The sequence below is a fragment of the Sphaeramia orbicularis genome, chromosome 15 (genome assembly GCF_902148855.1).
Source record: "Sphaeramia orbicularis chromosome 15, fSphaOr1.1, whole genome shotgun sequence".
NCBI lineage: Eukaryota > Metazoa > Chordata > Actinopteri > Kurtiformes > Apogonidae > Sphaeramia > Sphaeramia orbicularis.
Genome location: NC_043971.1, coordinates 3,893,933 through 3,907,649, shown reverse-complemented (window position 1 = coordinate 3,907,649; position 13,717 = coordinate 3,893,933).

Below are 13,717 nucleotides of genomic sequence, written 5' to 3'. Positions count from 1 at the left end.
ACAAAAGGGAAAGTGTTACCTAAAGCCCACTGATTACAGTTTTCTGCATCATATACAAAATCTGCACAGGAACAAGGCAGGCAAACACAAACAGAAGATGAACAGAATCCCTCTGTACAGTTCATCCCATAATATTAGAAATGACATATGGATGTTATTGATAAACCAGAAATTGTTCATATATAATTATAGACGTAGACACAGAAATAGACAGACTTCATTTGTCATTCAGATTTAGAGCAAAATTAGATTTTGATGTGATGGCTCAGGAGGCAGCAGCAATAAATAAAACAGACACTATATATACACAAGATAACAAACAGGCAATGACTACTGTCACAGTACTGTGGCAGGAAAAATGGGCGTGTCCAGAGTCCTCCATATGTGTCAGAGTAGCGACACTTCCATAGACTCCCATTGTCAAAGAAATATGTACCTTCCTCCGGTCATGGAGGGGCCAATAGTTCCAAACACTGAGTGTAACGCTGTCGGAACACATTCATTTCTATGGCAGCTGATCTAGCAACTCCAGCGCTAAGTTAATAAGATCTTCATCTTTCAAATTATCAACTGTATTTCCTGTATTAATCGAATTAAGACATTCATGTTGTAGATTCAGTTGTCTTTGGTTAGGGTTAGGGTTTGTACAAATTTATATCTTAAACACCTGTTCCGTTCGATTGTCAGCTGTAGCCCTATAGTTCACTAGCTGCCTTGTCCAGCTGTTGAGATTGACCCACTATAACCACAAATTATGGAGTTTTTACGATAAGGTAACTTTAGTACAAATGTTATCGGTGGGTTTTATTTTAGTTGTTTTGCTGAACCTGGTTGAGTTTGGTTCAGTTTCTCAGCTTTCTCAGGCATCTTCAGAATTTTGTCATGACGTGCAGTGTGGGAAAGGGAGGTTCACGTATGGGGCCATTATTGTAGCAATATTATTTGCAAATGCGTGTGGAGAGTTGAGTGTCCGTATTTCAATCTGTCTGTGCACAGTCGGATTTGCAAATGTATAAATGAATCTGTAAATGCGTGATGAGATTTGTGTGTCTGTACAACAATCTGCAAATGTGTAAAACAACTTGTGTGTGTGTAATCAGATTTGAAAAGTCAAAGTATTTTCACTACAAGACCCAGAAATACAGACAAATCATTGGTGACAAGTCAAGCGGCTTCTCGATTGGCTCTCTTTACACACATGAATTTTGCTACACTTCTGCTGTGACAGATCCACAAATGCGTAGGGATTTGTCTGTAAAACCAGGGTTTGTGTGCCTGGGCTCAGGCTCACAGGCTCCCTCATTCCAGCTGCGTTCGGCTTTGCTCACTCTTTACATTGGTAGTAATACAGCCTACATACATCTTTCCTTGCCCAGGTGAATCTTCTTCTTCTTCTTCTTCTTCGATTTTTAGTGGCAGTTGGTGAACCTTGCAAGAACAACTCACGTAAACTCACGTCAGGTACAAGAACGAGCAAAGCCGAACGCAGCCGGAATGAGGGAGCCTGTGAGCCTGAGCCCAGGGCAGCTGAGCCCAGGCACACAAACCCTGGTTTTACAGACAAATCCCTACGCATTTGTGGATCTGTCACGGCAGAAGTGTAGCAAAATTCACGTGTGTAAAGAGAGCCAATCGAGAAGCCGCTTGACTTGTCACCAATGATTTGTCTGTATTTCTGGGTCTTGTAGTGAAAATACTTTGACTTTTCAAATCTGATTACACACACACAAGTTGTTTTACACATTTGCAGATTGTTGTACAGACACACAAATCTCATCACGCATTTACAGATTCATTTACACATTTGCAAATCCGACTGCGCACAGACAGATTGAGATGCGGACACTCAACTCTCCACACGCATTTGCAAATAATATTGCTACAATAATGGCCCCATATTCACGCAGCCTCCTGACCACGGCAGAGAAACCATATGATATTATGTGGATGAAACAAACACTACGCGGAAACGTCTGAAACGCAGAAACGGCTGGAGGAATATGCATAGAGGGAAAGGAGCTCCTGCCATTTCCACCTCGTGTCTGTTCCAGCTGCTGCTGTCAGGCGGCGGCACGAGCCTTCGCTTCCCACAATGCACAAAATTCCGAAGATGCCCGAGTTCCCTCCCAGCTGGGTTTGTTTGTGTGTTTGTTTCTGGTGGATGGCACTGTGAAATTGTTCATCGTAACGCAAGAGATTCAGGTGAGTAATGACAGACAGATGAACAGATTCATGATACTGAGGATATGACTGAGGTTTGACAGATCTGATGAAAAATTGGTCACAAAAGTCTCCAGCACCTTTAAATATGGCCATGGTGGGGCCACGTGGCTATCGGGGGTGGTGCTGGTGGGAGGGTTGTCCATGGTTGTGACGACCACACAATGTTAGTAATGATTGCACATCTGTGAAGCATTGGAGTGCAACCAGGGTAAGCCAATCAGAGGCAGTGTTGGCTGTGATGTCATGATATGATCATGGCTTCAAACCAATTCAGGAGGAAAGAAAAAGGGACTGTGTTTAATGGTGAAATACAATTTATATTACAAAAAATAAATATAAAAAACCCCTTAATTTTATGTTGTCTCCCAAAATTGTAGTTTGTAAATTGAGTACTTAATCTACAAAAAATTAGCCAAAAAGTACTTCAACTACCTGATGCAGCACAAAATATGAATGCAGTTGAACTACCAGCAAGTTACAGCAAAATGGAGTTGGACTACGTAGTTCAACTGCCGTACTTTCCAGACTATAAGCCACACCCACCCCGTCTCCAACGTCTCACCATTATTTCATTGATGCCAAGCTCTCGTGCAGCAGCTCGATTTCCTTCTTCGTCAGCCGGATCGATCATTAGCCCAGAAAACATAAATTAACCGCATCATTTAGAGCCGCAGGTTCACAGTGTGTGGAAAAAAGTAGCAGCTTACTTATAGACCGGAAAGTACGGTATATGGAGTTTAAGTCTCCTCAACACTGAATAAGGCCTAGGTCAATTCTAATTCCAATTTCCATCTATCTGATTTTATATGCATTCTACATTTGTGGATTAAGTTTAACGCCTGGGAGTCATGGATATATTGGCTGTCAGTAAAGGGTAAATGACATTAACAGATTTAGAGAATAATTCAGTCTGTCTTCATGTGTTATTTTTCATTGTATATGTTCAGGTTATTCACATCATGCAATTTTACTTTTTACACAGTAAAAGAAAGAGAAACATTTAGATTTTCATTTATAGGTTATCATGTTATTATTTCACGGCTCATATTGGGCTGAATGTGGAACCTGAACTAAAATGAGTTGACACCCCTGGTCTGGTTTTGACATGAACAAATCAGCAGCACATTCTTGTCATCTGCATGTAGTGTTTGTTTTATCTGCAAAAGATTTAAAGGTCTATGAAAGATGTACATTTATGTTCAGGATCACTGCTTTTTTCAATATGAATAGTGCAATGATTTCCAAAAACATTCAATTATTATCTTGGAAGAAAAGGGGATGTGAGCAGCATTAAGCTTATTACAGCATGGAACAGTAGTTACAGTTCAGTTAAATATGGATGCAGGGCTTTCAATCATTTTCAGAGTAGACGGTTATTCGTTCAAAGTTGGTGGCTCTTCCCAGATGGCAGGGGGTGGGGTCCAGGGGCAAAGCCCTGGTGGGGGGTATATGGGGGGCAAAGCCCCCTTGTACGCTGAAGCCTCCCTATGCTACAAAAGCAAGCAAAATGACTGTTTTCCATTCCTCATTTGACCTAATTTTATGACCAGTTTTAAAGCTGAACACAGCACTATGTCTGTTCTGCAAAAGTTAAAGTGTAGACCTCAGAACAGGTAAAGACTAAAAAACAGAGTGACCTGCTCCAAACTCTGTCTAGTGATCTCCATTTACATTATTCTTTGTTCATGTATTATTCATATATATTTGTACATTTTATATTTGTTGAAGTTCAAATCAACTTTAAAATGATAGTTATTTGATAAAAAGACACATGCTCCTGGATCTTGTATAAATCTGATGGTCAAATGAATTCAGACTGGGAGATCAGATCACCAGATGGGCCCTGGAAGACTGGACAGAAGTCTGTTGCAACTGAAAATGTAAAAATATTCTGATAACTACTACTGCAGATATGTAGGTTTAATAAGGGATGCTAGCTGGTTTTGGATTTTTGCCAGTCCATGTATAAATTTGCAATAAAGTTTCCTGAAGCTGGTTTGTTCTGTTTAAATGTGAATATTTCATATTCTATTTCCAAGCACCGTCATTCATTTTGTATTTTGGGAAATTTGTTTACATAGAAACTATTCGTTTACATCTTACAAAGATCTGTCATAATTTACAAAATCCATATTTTGCTTTTTGGCATTTGAAGCTACAGACATACATGAAGCACATGAGATCTTGGTGAGACTCCAGTATATTAAATGACCACCAGTGTAGATGGGAGAATTTATTGTTTCTGGAAGCGATCATGATCAGGTTTCATTCCAGTGTCACACCCAGTTCCTGTATTCTAGTTTTATAAAAGGCCACAACTCCACTTCATTTGTTGGGGGGTAAAAGTTTTTATCAGACAAACAAAAAATACATGTGACAAGCCGTGTCAAGCATAGATCTAATGTAGTGAAGACATGTTTAATGGAGGCACCTCCACCAGGACTGGTTTGACCGCTGTTACAACCACTCTATCAAAATTTCTTTTGGAGAACAGCCATACCAGAGAGTTACTTTTTATTACACATTACAATGACGATTTATTGACCTCCTTTTCGTTTCCTGGTAACTTGAACCTGGAAGCCAAAGGCCTCAAGGCTTTGTCTTTTTCTTGACAATGACATGTTCCAAACGGTGACACCATCCTCTGAGACGCGCACATAAAATCATGTGAAAGTTTGATAAAGACAGCCAATCAAATATCGCTTGGAGAGTCATGTGATTTCCATGGGCACCTCAGTGTCAGTCTCCTATGCAGCCAAACGGTGGTGCTACCGCAGCGGTTGCATTACGCACACACTTTTTTTTTTTTTCACGATCGGGCAGGAGGTTTCTAATCTTGTGCCGGGTGGCAGAAAAGACCTGAACTGGGCTCCGGAGCGGAAAGTAGCCGGCGACACATATTAAAATAGCCAGGTTATTGAAACCCCTGTGGATGTCATTTGTGAGAGACAGAGCTGAACTGACAACAGTCTGACCGCAGACTGTTGAACATGATGATTTATCAGTGAATGTTTAAAATGGGTTTAAGATTCTGTGAAAATGTCAGGATTTAGCAACGAGGAGGCTGAAATGGACATCAGGCCTGGGCTAAATGTGGACTAAAGCAAACAGAACCAAACCTATTCAGATGTACAGTGAGCAGTAAAGTATCGGTTACATGAGATGGACCATTTTTAGCCAATGAAACAAAGACAGTGAATGCATCAGGCCGAGGTTTCCTGCTCGGTCAGCTGGATAAACTCTGGGTGATCCTCCACAGCTGCCAACATCCAGCTTCTGTCCTCTTTTTTATTTCTGAAGTTACACAATGGAACCCCAAAGGTTACTGAAACTGACTCAGCACACAAACGGCAAAATAAACTTTTAATTACACGTACGAAAAAGCACCAAGATTGCAACGTTGTGGCTTCTCATGCGACAGCAGCAGCGATGAAAATAAACTTAAAGAAAACAAGAGCTGGAGGTAAAGTATCTGGACGGGCGGAGGAGCCGATATTGGCCACCGACAACTTTATCCAAGGCACCATCTGACCCCGTTTTCCCCCTCATTTCACAAATCGCTTGTCCCTTATCATGCAGAAGAACTACATTTGAACCAGAAAATACACAAATGGGATGTGGAGGAGGATGAGGGTGAGCTGAAGTTGAAAGATTTTTAGAGCTCAGAGGAAAGACAAAATAGATTTGATGGGATGATGTAAAAGATGTACATGTTGGTGCACTTCATTTATTCCTTTCTTCTCTTGTGATCTCTCTTGTCATAAAAAAAAAAAAAAAAAAAAAAAAAACACTAAAAAACACAAAGTTTAATATAAGTTTGCTCCATGTTATGTCATTAAATCTAAAACTGCAGATGAATTTCCGTTGGATAGACATCACTAGGTCTAAACTTGTGGCCTAGATTAAATTTGACCTCACAATAAAGTCTTTGATCAAAGGGAAGCGGGGCCACCCTCTGCCTGGCCCCCGTTCTGTAATCTGTGGAACGACCCCCCCCCCCCCCCTTTTTTTTAGGTGACGTCATGTTGACCCCTCTTCTCTGTACCCGCTTTTCCATTAACCCTCAAATTGCGCAAATATAACTTCTGCATCAAAAATTTGCCTAACAGAAAAACAAGAACTTTGGCAAAACTTGTTTTTTTCGATGAAAAGTTTTTGCACTTGCAAAAGGATGTATTTTGGATGTAGCAAAATTGGTACATTGCACAAAACTGCAATGGAAAGACCTTTTTGCACAACTAGAGTCACATGAACAAAAAAAGCCAAGGATGATGGATGTTACAACAAGAGAAGAAGAAGAGTTTTAAAACAAACATGATGCGATATGTGTGGACACACCAGGAAACCCAGTCATTTTAGAATTTAGTACGAGATAGAAGGGTAACAAGCATTCTAGATTCAAAACAACAGAGAAATGTGAGCATTCTCCAGGACCTAGAGGGTGCTATGAGCGAAATATGAATATATATATATATATATATATATGAATCAACGTGATATTTATGTTCATTGAATAACTTCTTGTGATAATAAAAAAACAAATCATCGCATTTGTGATTTAATGGAAAAACTGATATTATGCACCTCAGGGTTTTTTTTTTTTTTACATTTATTAAACTAGCAGCATTGTACCCGTGGTGTCATTGTACGATAGCGCCCTCCCGTGGTGCAACAGTGTCATTGTACCTGTACGCCCTCCTGTGCTGCCACATCGAAGGGACACTGGATACAGAACGTGCATTATAGTAGGATATTGATAAAGTTTTGCCCATATGTCCAATGGAAAAGTGACGTGTGAGATGATAAAATACAGACAAGGATGATGTGACTGAGGCCTTGATCAGCTCTCAGTCTCCACTGTTTCTGCACATGGGTCGTTATGGGACGCAGAGACTTAATATTTCTTAGATTAGCATTGATTGATTGATGTATTTATTTCGAATATGAATGTCAAACAGAAGAAAATAAATAAATAAAACACTTAAACATAAGACATATAATAAATATTTGAAAAGGAGTGAGAAGAAGTACAACTTATAAACTCCATCCCTTCTCCTTATATAATTAATAACAATAATAACCCTCCTAGTCTAAGCAGATCTGTACTATATACCATAATATGACTGATACTTATTATTAAATAATTTGGTTTCTGGCTTTATATTATTATGAACAAATATAATGTGATTTACATAAACACAGAATACAATAACACATACATGTAAATACATATTCATACACAGATCTATACACACATATACATATACACCTACACATATATATACACACATACACACCTATACATACATATACACACACTTACCACATACTTGTACATCTTTAGAACACCCAGTGATCCCCAGCCCCTCCCTCATCCCTGTACCTCTGAAAAATTGTGTCTTTGTTCATCCTTTTAAATTCTTTCATGGTTGGACGTTGCTTTAACTCTATATTGAATCTGTTCCACAGTCTCACCCCGCTGACAGAAACACAAAAACCCTTCCTAGGATGACCTGCAGGTTTTCCTCTTCAGTCATTTTAGCAGAGGTCTAATCCCTGGGGTGGTCCAAGTGCATCAGATGGTTGGATTGTTTGATGTAAATTTGGATCATTTACAGCAGTGGTCCCCAATCTTTTTTGTACTACAGACCAGTTTCAAGCATGAAAATTTTCCGCGGACCGGGCAGAGGTGTGGGGGTTCCAATAACAAAAACCTTTGTCAGTTCAGAGCATGTGATCTGAAACACTGACACTGTTTATCAGGCAGTTATAATGATTCTACAGGAGAATATCAACTCACCCTAATGCAGAACCAGTGGAACCCTGGACTGGTTTCCCTGAAACTAGACGGTTCCATCTGGAGCTGATGGGAGACACACAGTCCAGGTGTGTTCTGTAGATCCAGTCTACTACTGTTACTGTCATCGCAGAAAACCCAGACACAAAGAAATGAGGTTGGAAACAGAAGAAGGACTTTCAGGGCTTTTGTGGCCATATCTGCATATTCTGCTTTGACTTGAATCCAGAATGCACAGAGGTTTGAAGTTGTCTCAAACATGGATGGATGTGTCGGAGCAGTTTGGAGGCGCTTGTGTGTCACCTGTTGTGATGAACCTGGAACTTCAACAGGAATCCTCATATTTCCTTCTAAATGCAGCTTCTGTTTGCAGGCAGTCTGTGACCCTTCTGCAGACTCATCGTTTCCTCGTGTCTTCCCGAAAAAGGTCTCCAGTGAATTTAGTTTTGGGCTCATTTCTTTAGCTTGTGTTTCTACTGATTCATGAAATGGCACCAGAGTCAAGAGCGGTTGTGAGGCGAGGGAGGAAACAGTCGCTTTTCAAAATAAAATCTCTGCAAGACTAATGGAAAAAATTGCTTTAATATTAACCACTTTTTTTTTCTTTGTGGCCCGGTACCAAATGTCTGTGGACTGGGGGTTGAGTACCACTGATCTACAGGAGCCCACATTTGATAGATAGTTTAGAAAAACTGGACACCAGGAGAAAAGACCGGCACCTGGGCTGTTGAAATATGTGTTAGACACTCAGATATGTGAAATGCTGTGATGCTAATATTAAATTTAACAGAAATTGGAAGAAATGTGCTAAAGGTACTGTTTAAAAATCTTTTGAAAATGAGTACTAGGTCCAAGCAGATGTTCTATATGTGGAACTAAAACTACAACCTTTCAGACTAAATAAATAATAAAACTACAGAGTACAACATATCTCTTGTTTCATCTGGTCAACTTCCTTTCACTTTTAAATATACATCCAATATTCATATTCAAGCTGCAACACATTCAACAAAAAGTTGGTAGAGTAAAGGACTCCCCTTTTTGGAACGTTGATATGCCGTTTTCCAACCCTTTAAACATGTTCAGGGACTGAGGACACCAGGACAGAAGGGTTTCATTTCCTCTCATTCTTACTGTGAATAAGACTGAAGGCGTGCTACAGCACGGGGGCTTCATGGGCAGTTTGCTGTTTCCAGATCCACCAGTGTGGACTTCATCAGGCCAGACCAGGACCAGGACCAGGACCAGGACCAGGACCAGAATGGCCAATATGGTTTTAAACTGTCTTGTTAAAATATGAACTGACATGTCTGGAAATGTTGTCATCTTGTAGGCAGCAAGTGTGGTTTCATAGAACAGTTTATTGCACTAATGGTGCAGAGGTGACAATGACCTTTGACCCCAGGCAATAATAGACCCTGGCCTCTGGACTTGTTACTGGTAGTCGTGTGGAGGGTCCATTTTCTCTTTAGTCTGAACCACAGAGTTCAATACCCCCAAAGATGACTCGGATACTGTTGTTGTGTGGTGAAATAAGTCTCATCCAAGCCTTTTTTGAGAAATATTATTTTAGTCTCCAGTTCAGTGGAGATATATATATATATATATATATATATATATATATATATACATATATATATATATATATATATATATAAAAATCTTCTTGTGTCCCACCTGGGCGGTGTCTCCTTCAGACTCGGTCCTCTACCAGAGGTCTGGGGAGCCTGAGGGTTCTGTTCAGGATCTTCTCTGTTCCTAGGACTGTTCTCTTTTGGACTCAGATCTCTGATGTTGTTCCTGGTATCTGCTGGTTCCATCCTCCCAGCTCGGGGGTCACTGCCCCCAGTGCCCCCATCATCACTGGTACCACTGTTGCCTTCACACCCCACATTTTCTCTCTCTCCTTCTTCAGCCCTTGGTATTTCTCCAGCTTCTCGTGCTCTTTCTTTCTGATGTTCTATCACTTGGGGTTGCTCCATCTGTCACTACCGCTGTCTGCTGATGTTTGTCCACCTCGACTATGTCAGGCTGATTGGACATCACCATCTTGTCGGTCTGGATCTGGAAGTCCCACAGGATCTTGGTGTGTTCGTTCTCTGTCACCTTTGAGGGTGTCTCCCATCTGGACCCTGGGACCTCCAGTCCAGACAGGGTGTGGTAGACCAGGTATTTGTAACTGTCCTGCACATCTGTTATATATATTCATTCGTTCATTTTCTGAACCTGCTTCATCCTCACTAGGGTCACGGGGGTCGCTTGGAGTCTATCCCAGCTACATAGGGGCGAAGGCGGGGTACACCCTGGACAAGTCTCCAGTTCATCGTAGGTCTGAACATGTAGAGACAAACAATCACTGTCACATTCACACCTATGGGCAATTTAGATTAACCAATTAACCTATCAGTGCATGTGTTTGGATGGTGGGAGGAGCCGGAGTACCCGGAGAGAACCCACGCAGACACGGGGAGAACATGTAAACTCCACACAGAAAGGTCCCACCCCCATCAGCTGGTGTTGGAATGGAACCCAGGACCTTCTGTCTGTGAGGCACCAGTGCTAACCACTGCAGCACCGTGTCACCCTATACAGTGTGTGTGTGTGTGTGTGTGTGTGTGTGTGTGTGTGTATATCTATCTATCTATCTATCTATCTATATGTATATATATATATATATATGAATGACAGATCTGCCTTGGCGGAGGTCTGTACTCTCCGAGTGCTTTTCTACTGTGTTTGTTTGTTGGTTAGTTAGCAACATAACTGAAAAAGTTATGGATGGATTTTGATGAAATTTTCAGGAAATGTCCAAAATGGGATGAGTAACAAATGATTAGATTTTAGGAATGATCCGAATCACTTTCTGGATCCAGGAATTTTTAAAAGGATTCTTTGGCATTGGGAGATAGGGATATTTTGTTTGTTTGTCTGTTAGCAAGAAAACTCAAAAAGTTATGGACGGATTTTGATTAAATTTTCAGGAAATGTTGATACTGGCACAAGGAACAAATGATTAAATTTTGGTGGTGATTCGGGGGGGGACTGATCTGCCTCGGTGGAGGTCTGCGCTCTCCTAGTGCTTTTCTAGTTATCACTGCTTCCTTTTTTTAATTTGCATTTCCAGCTGTCTCTTATTTGGAGTTGTAGGTCAAAAAATACTGTTTTAGTTTCCTACTTGGATCATTTGGATGTCGGGCTTTTGGTTCATGTGTTGTATAATGGACAGGACTGAGCGCTGTGGTGTGTGTTGTGTCCCCACTCTAGTTCCCATGCACCCTCCCATCAGCTGACCGGTGGCTGACCTGAGCGGACGCTGGCACCGCAGTGAACTCTGGTCCAAAAACGCTGCCAAGTTCACAGTGACTGAGCGTCCATCAGATAACAACCTCGTCAGAGCTACGGGGCCCTGCAGCAGACATAATTAGGCCAGGCTGTTTGTGTCCCATTAATTTTCTGCCACATAGCTTGGGCCCATTCTCTGCCTATCAATGAAGGCGGTCAGGTGGTGGTGCAAATGCCTGCTGACCTCAGCGGTGACCTCAACATGTCCTCAGCTCTAACCTCAGCGCTGACCTCACTCGGAGTTTTGGCTCTAATGAGGTCAAGATATGAACACTGTTGACTATGAATCAAGGTTATAATAGTTTTGGATTTTTCATTATAATTTAGTTTTATTAGGTTTAGATTTTTTTTTCTCTAATTCAGTTAGTTTTAATTTGTTTTTAGCGCAGGTTTGCTGGTTTTTATTAGTCTTCATTTTTTTCTAAATGCTTAGTTTTAGTCATTTCAATAATAAGCTGACACATAATATTGGATAAAGTATTCTTATTATAATTCCAAATTGTAAACTTCAAAATTTCAACAACGTTATGCCTGTTACCAAATATTTGTGTAACATTGTGTGTAATGTACACATATAAATGACAAGTTGAGTCATAATTTTAAAAATTGCACTTATTTGTCTCAAGAAGTTGCCATTTTTTTCTGGTTATTCACATCTTTTTTGTGAAAGGATAATTTGTAACTAAATATTTTCAGCATTTAATGTTTTTATTGCTCTAAAACAAAGAGAAAAAACTTGGAGTTGTCAGTATCTATAGGTTATTATGCTATTATTGTAATGGTTTGGCCCGTTTTAGATCGTTCTGGGCTGAACGTGGCCCCTGAACTAAAATGAGTTTAACACCCTGCTTTAACACATGCACTATCTTCTCATTTCTGAAACATACATCAGTTTGATAGAAGCATACAGATTGGACTGTGTTTAACAGATAAAGGTCACATGGTCTGACGAGTCCAGATTGACCTTGTTCCAGAGGTGAATGACATAATTACCCATCATGCCTAGTGCCTACAGTCTATGCCTGTGAGGGCAGTGACTTCTACAGAACTCTGGGACATATTTACCTCCGCCAGGAAGTATTGTGATCACTTTGCTTTGTATGTTTGTTTGTTTGTTTGTTAGCAACTTTGAGGGGAAAACTCTTCCACCCATCTTTCCCAAATCTTCCCCACACATAGGCCTAGGCCCTGGGACCAACCCATTACATTTTGGGCCAAGTAGGCCAAAGTTCAAGGTCACAGAAAGGTCACAACATCTACAATTTTCCTATCTCTCATCATTGAGCAATTTTCCAAAATTCATAAAAAATTCAAAACGACTCTGATTAGCCTCCAATTTGATCCACCCGTAGCTTAGAACAATATCTTGAATCTGGCGCAAAATTGTCCACATCCACTGTGGAATGTGGACTCTGTGGACATTTACATTTAACACTGAAAATCCCATTTCCCACACATTTTTCATTAGAACTCAACAAATATTGATTGGAATTGAATATAATTTGACAGACACATGACTGGTACCAAGCTGCAACTTTTTCTGCTGTATGGAACAACCTGGAAACTGTTGAATTTAAACAGAAATAGTCGATCCACACATGCACACCGTTCAGGGTGCTTGGCGGAGGTTTGCGTTCTCTGAACACTTGTTTGACATAGATTTTTCATTTCCTTCATTCAAATCAAAGCATGACAAACCCATTAAACCACAACAAACATCTTTAGTTGAACATCTTCTACTTTACTCTTTACATCCACTGTACAGCAGCTACATCTCCATGAATGCATCAACAGGACAAATATATACAGACTCCTTAAAGCGGAGAAAGTGCTATCTCCTTCCATGAATCCATCCATACGTAAAATTTCACAGCGCATCTATCAGGCTTCAAGACAGTCCTAGTATTAGACCGATAGTAACAATAATTAGAACTTTACTCTTAGTAATTACAAAAGTATGATGCTCTAAGCAACATTTTCTATGTTCTAACAGCTAAACAGGATTTGGCAGACAATCTTTTACAATATAGGTTAGTGTCTATATCTATTCAAAATTACTGCAAATAATGTTACAGATGGAGAAAAAGTACAACAGAAATGATACATCTGCACTTTAAATACAGCTTATTCATAATGCTACTTCATTTGATACACACATAATAGCACTGATAAGGATATATATCACATTCATGTTTTTAGAAGAGTTTTTATTTGTCTTGATGGCAATATCCAGAGCGTAGGAATGTGTGTGAAAATCAAGTGCAAGTTCCATCAGAAAAAGGGTTTTTGCATTGGAGATGCACAATCCAGCCTCTCCTTTGTTTATAAGCCTTCGTGAAATGTATTTATCAGGTG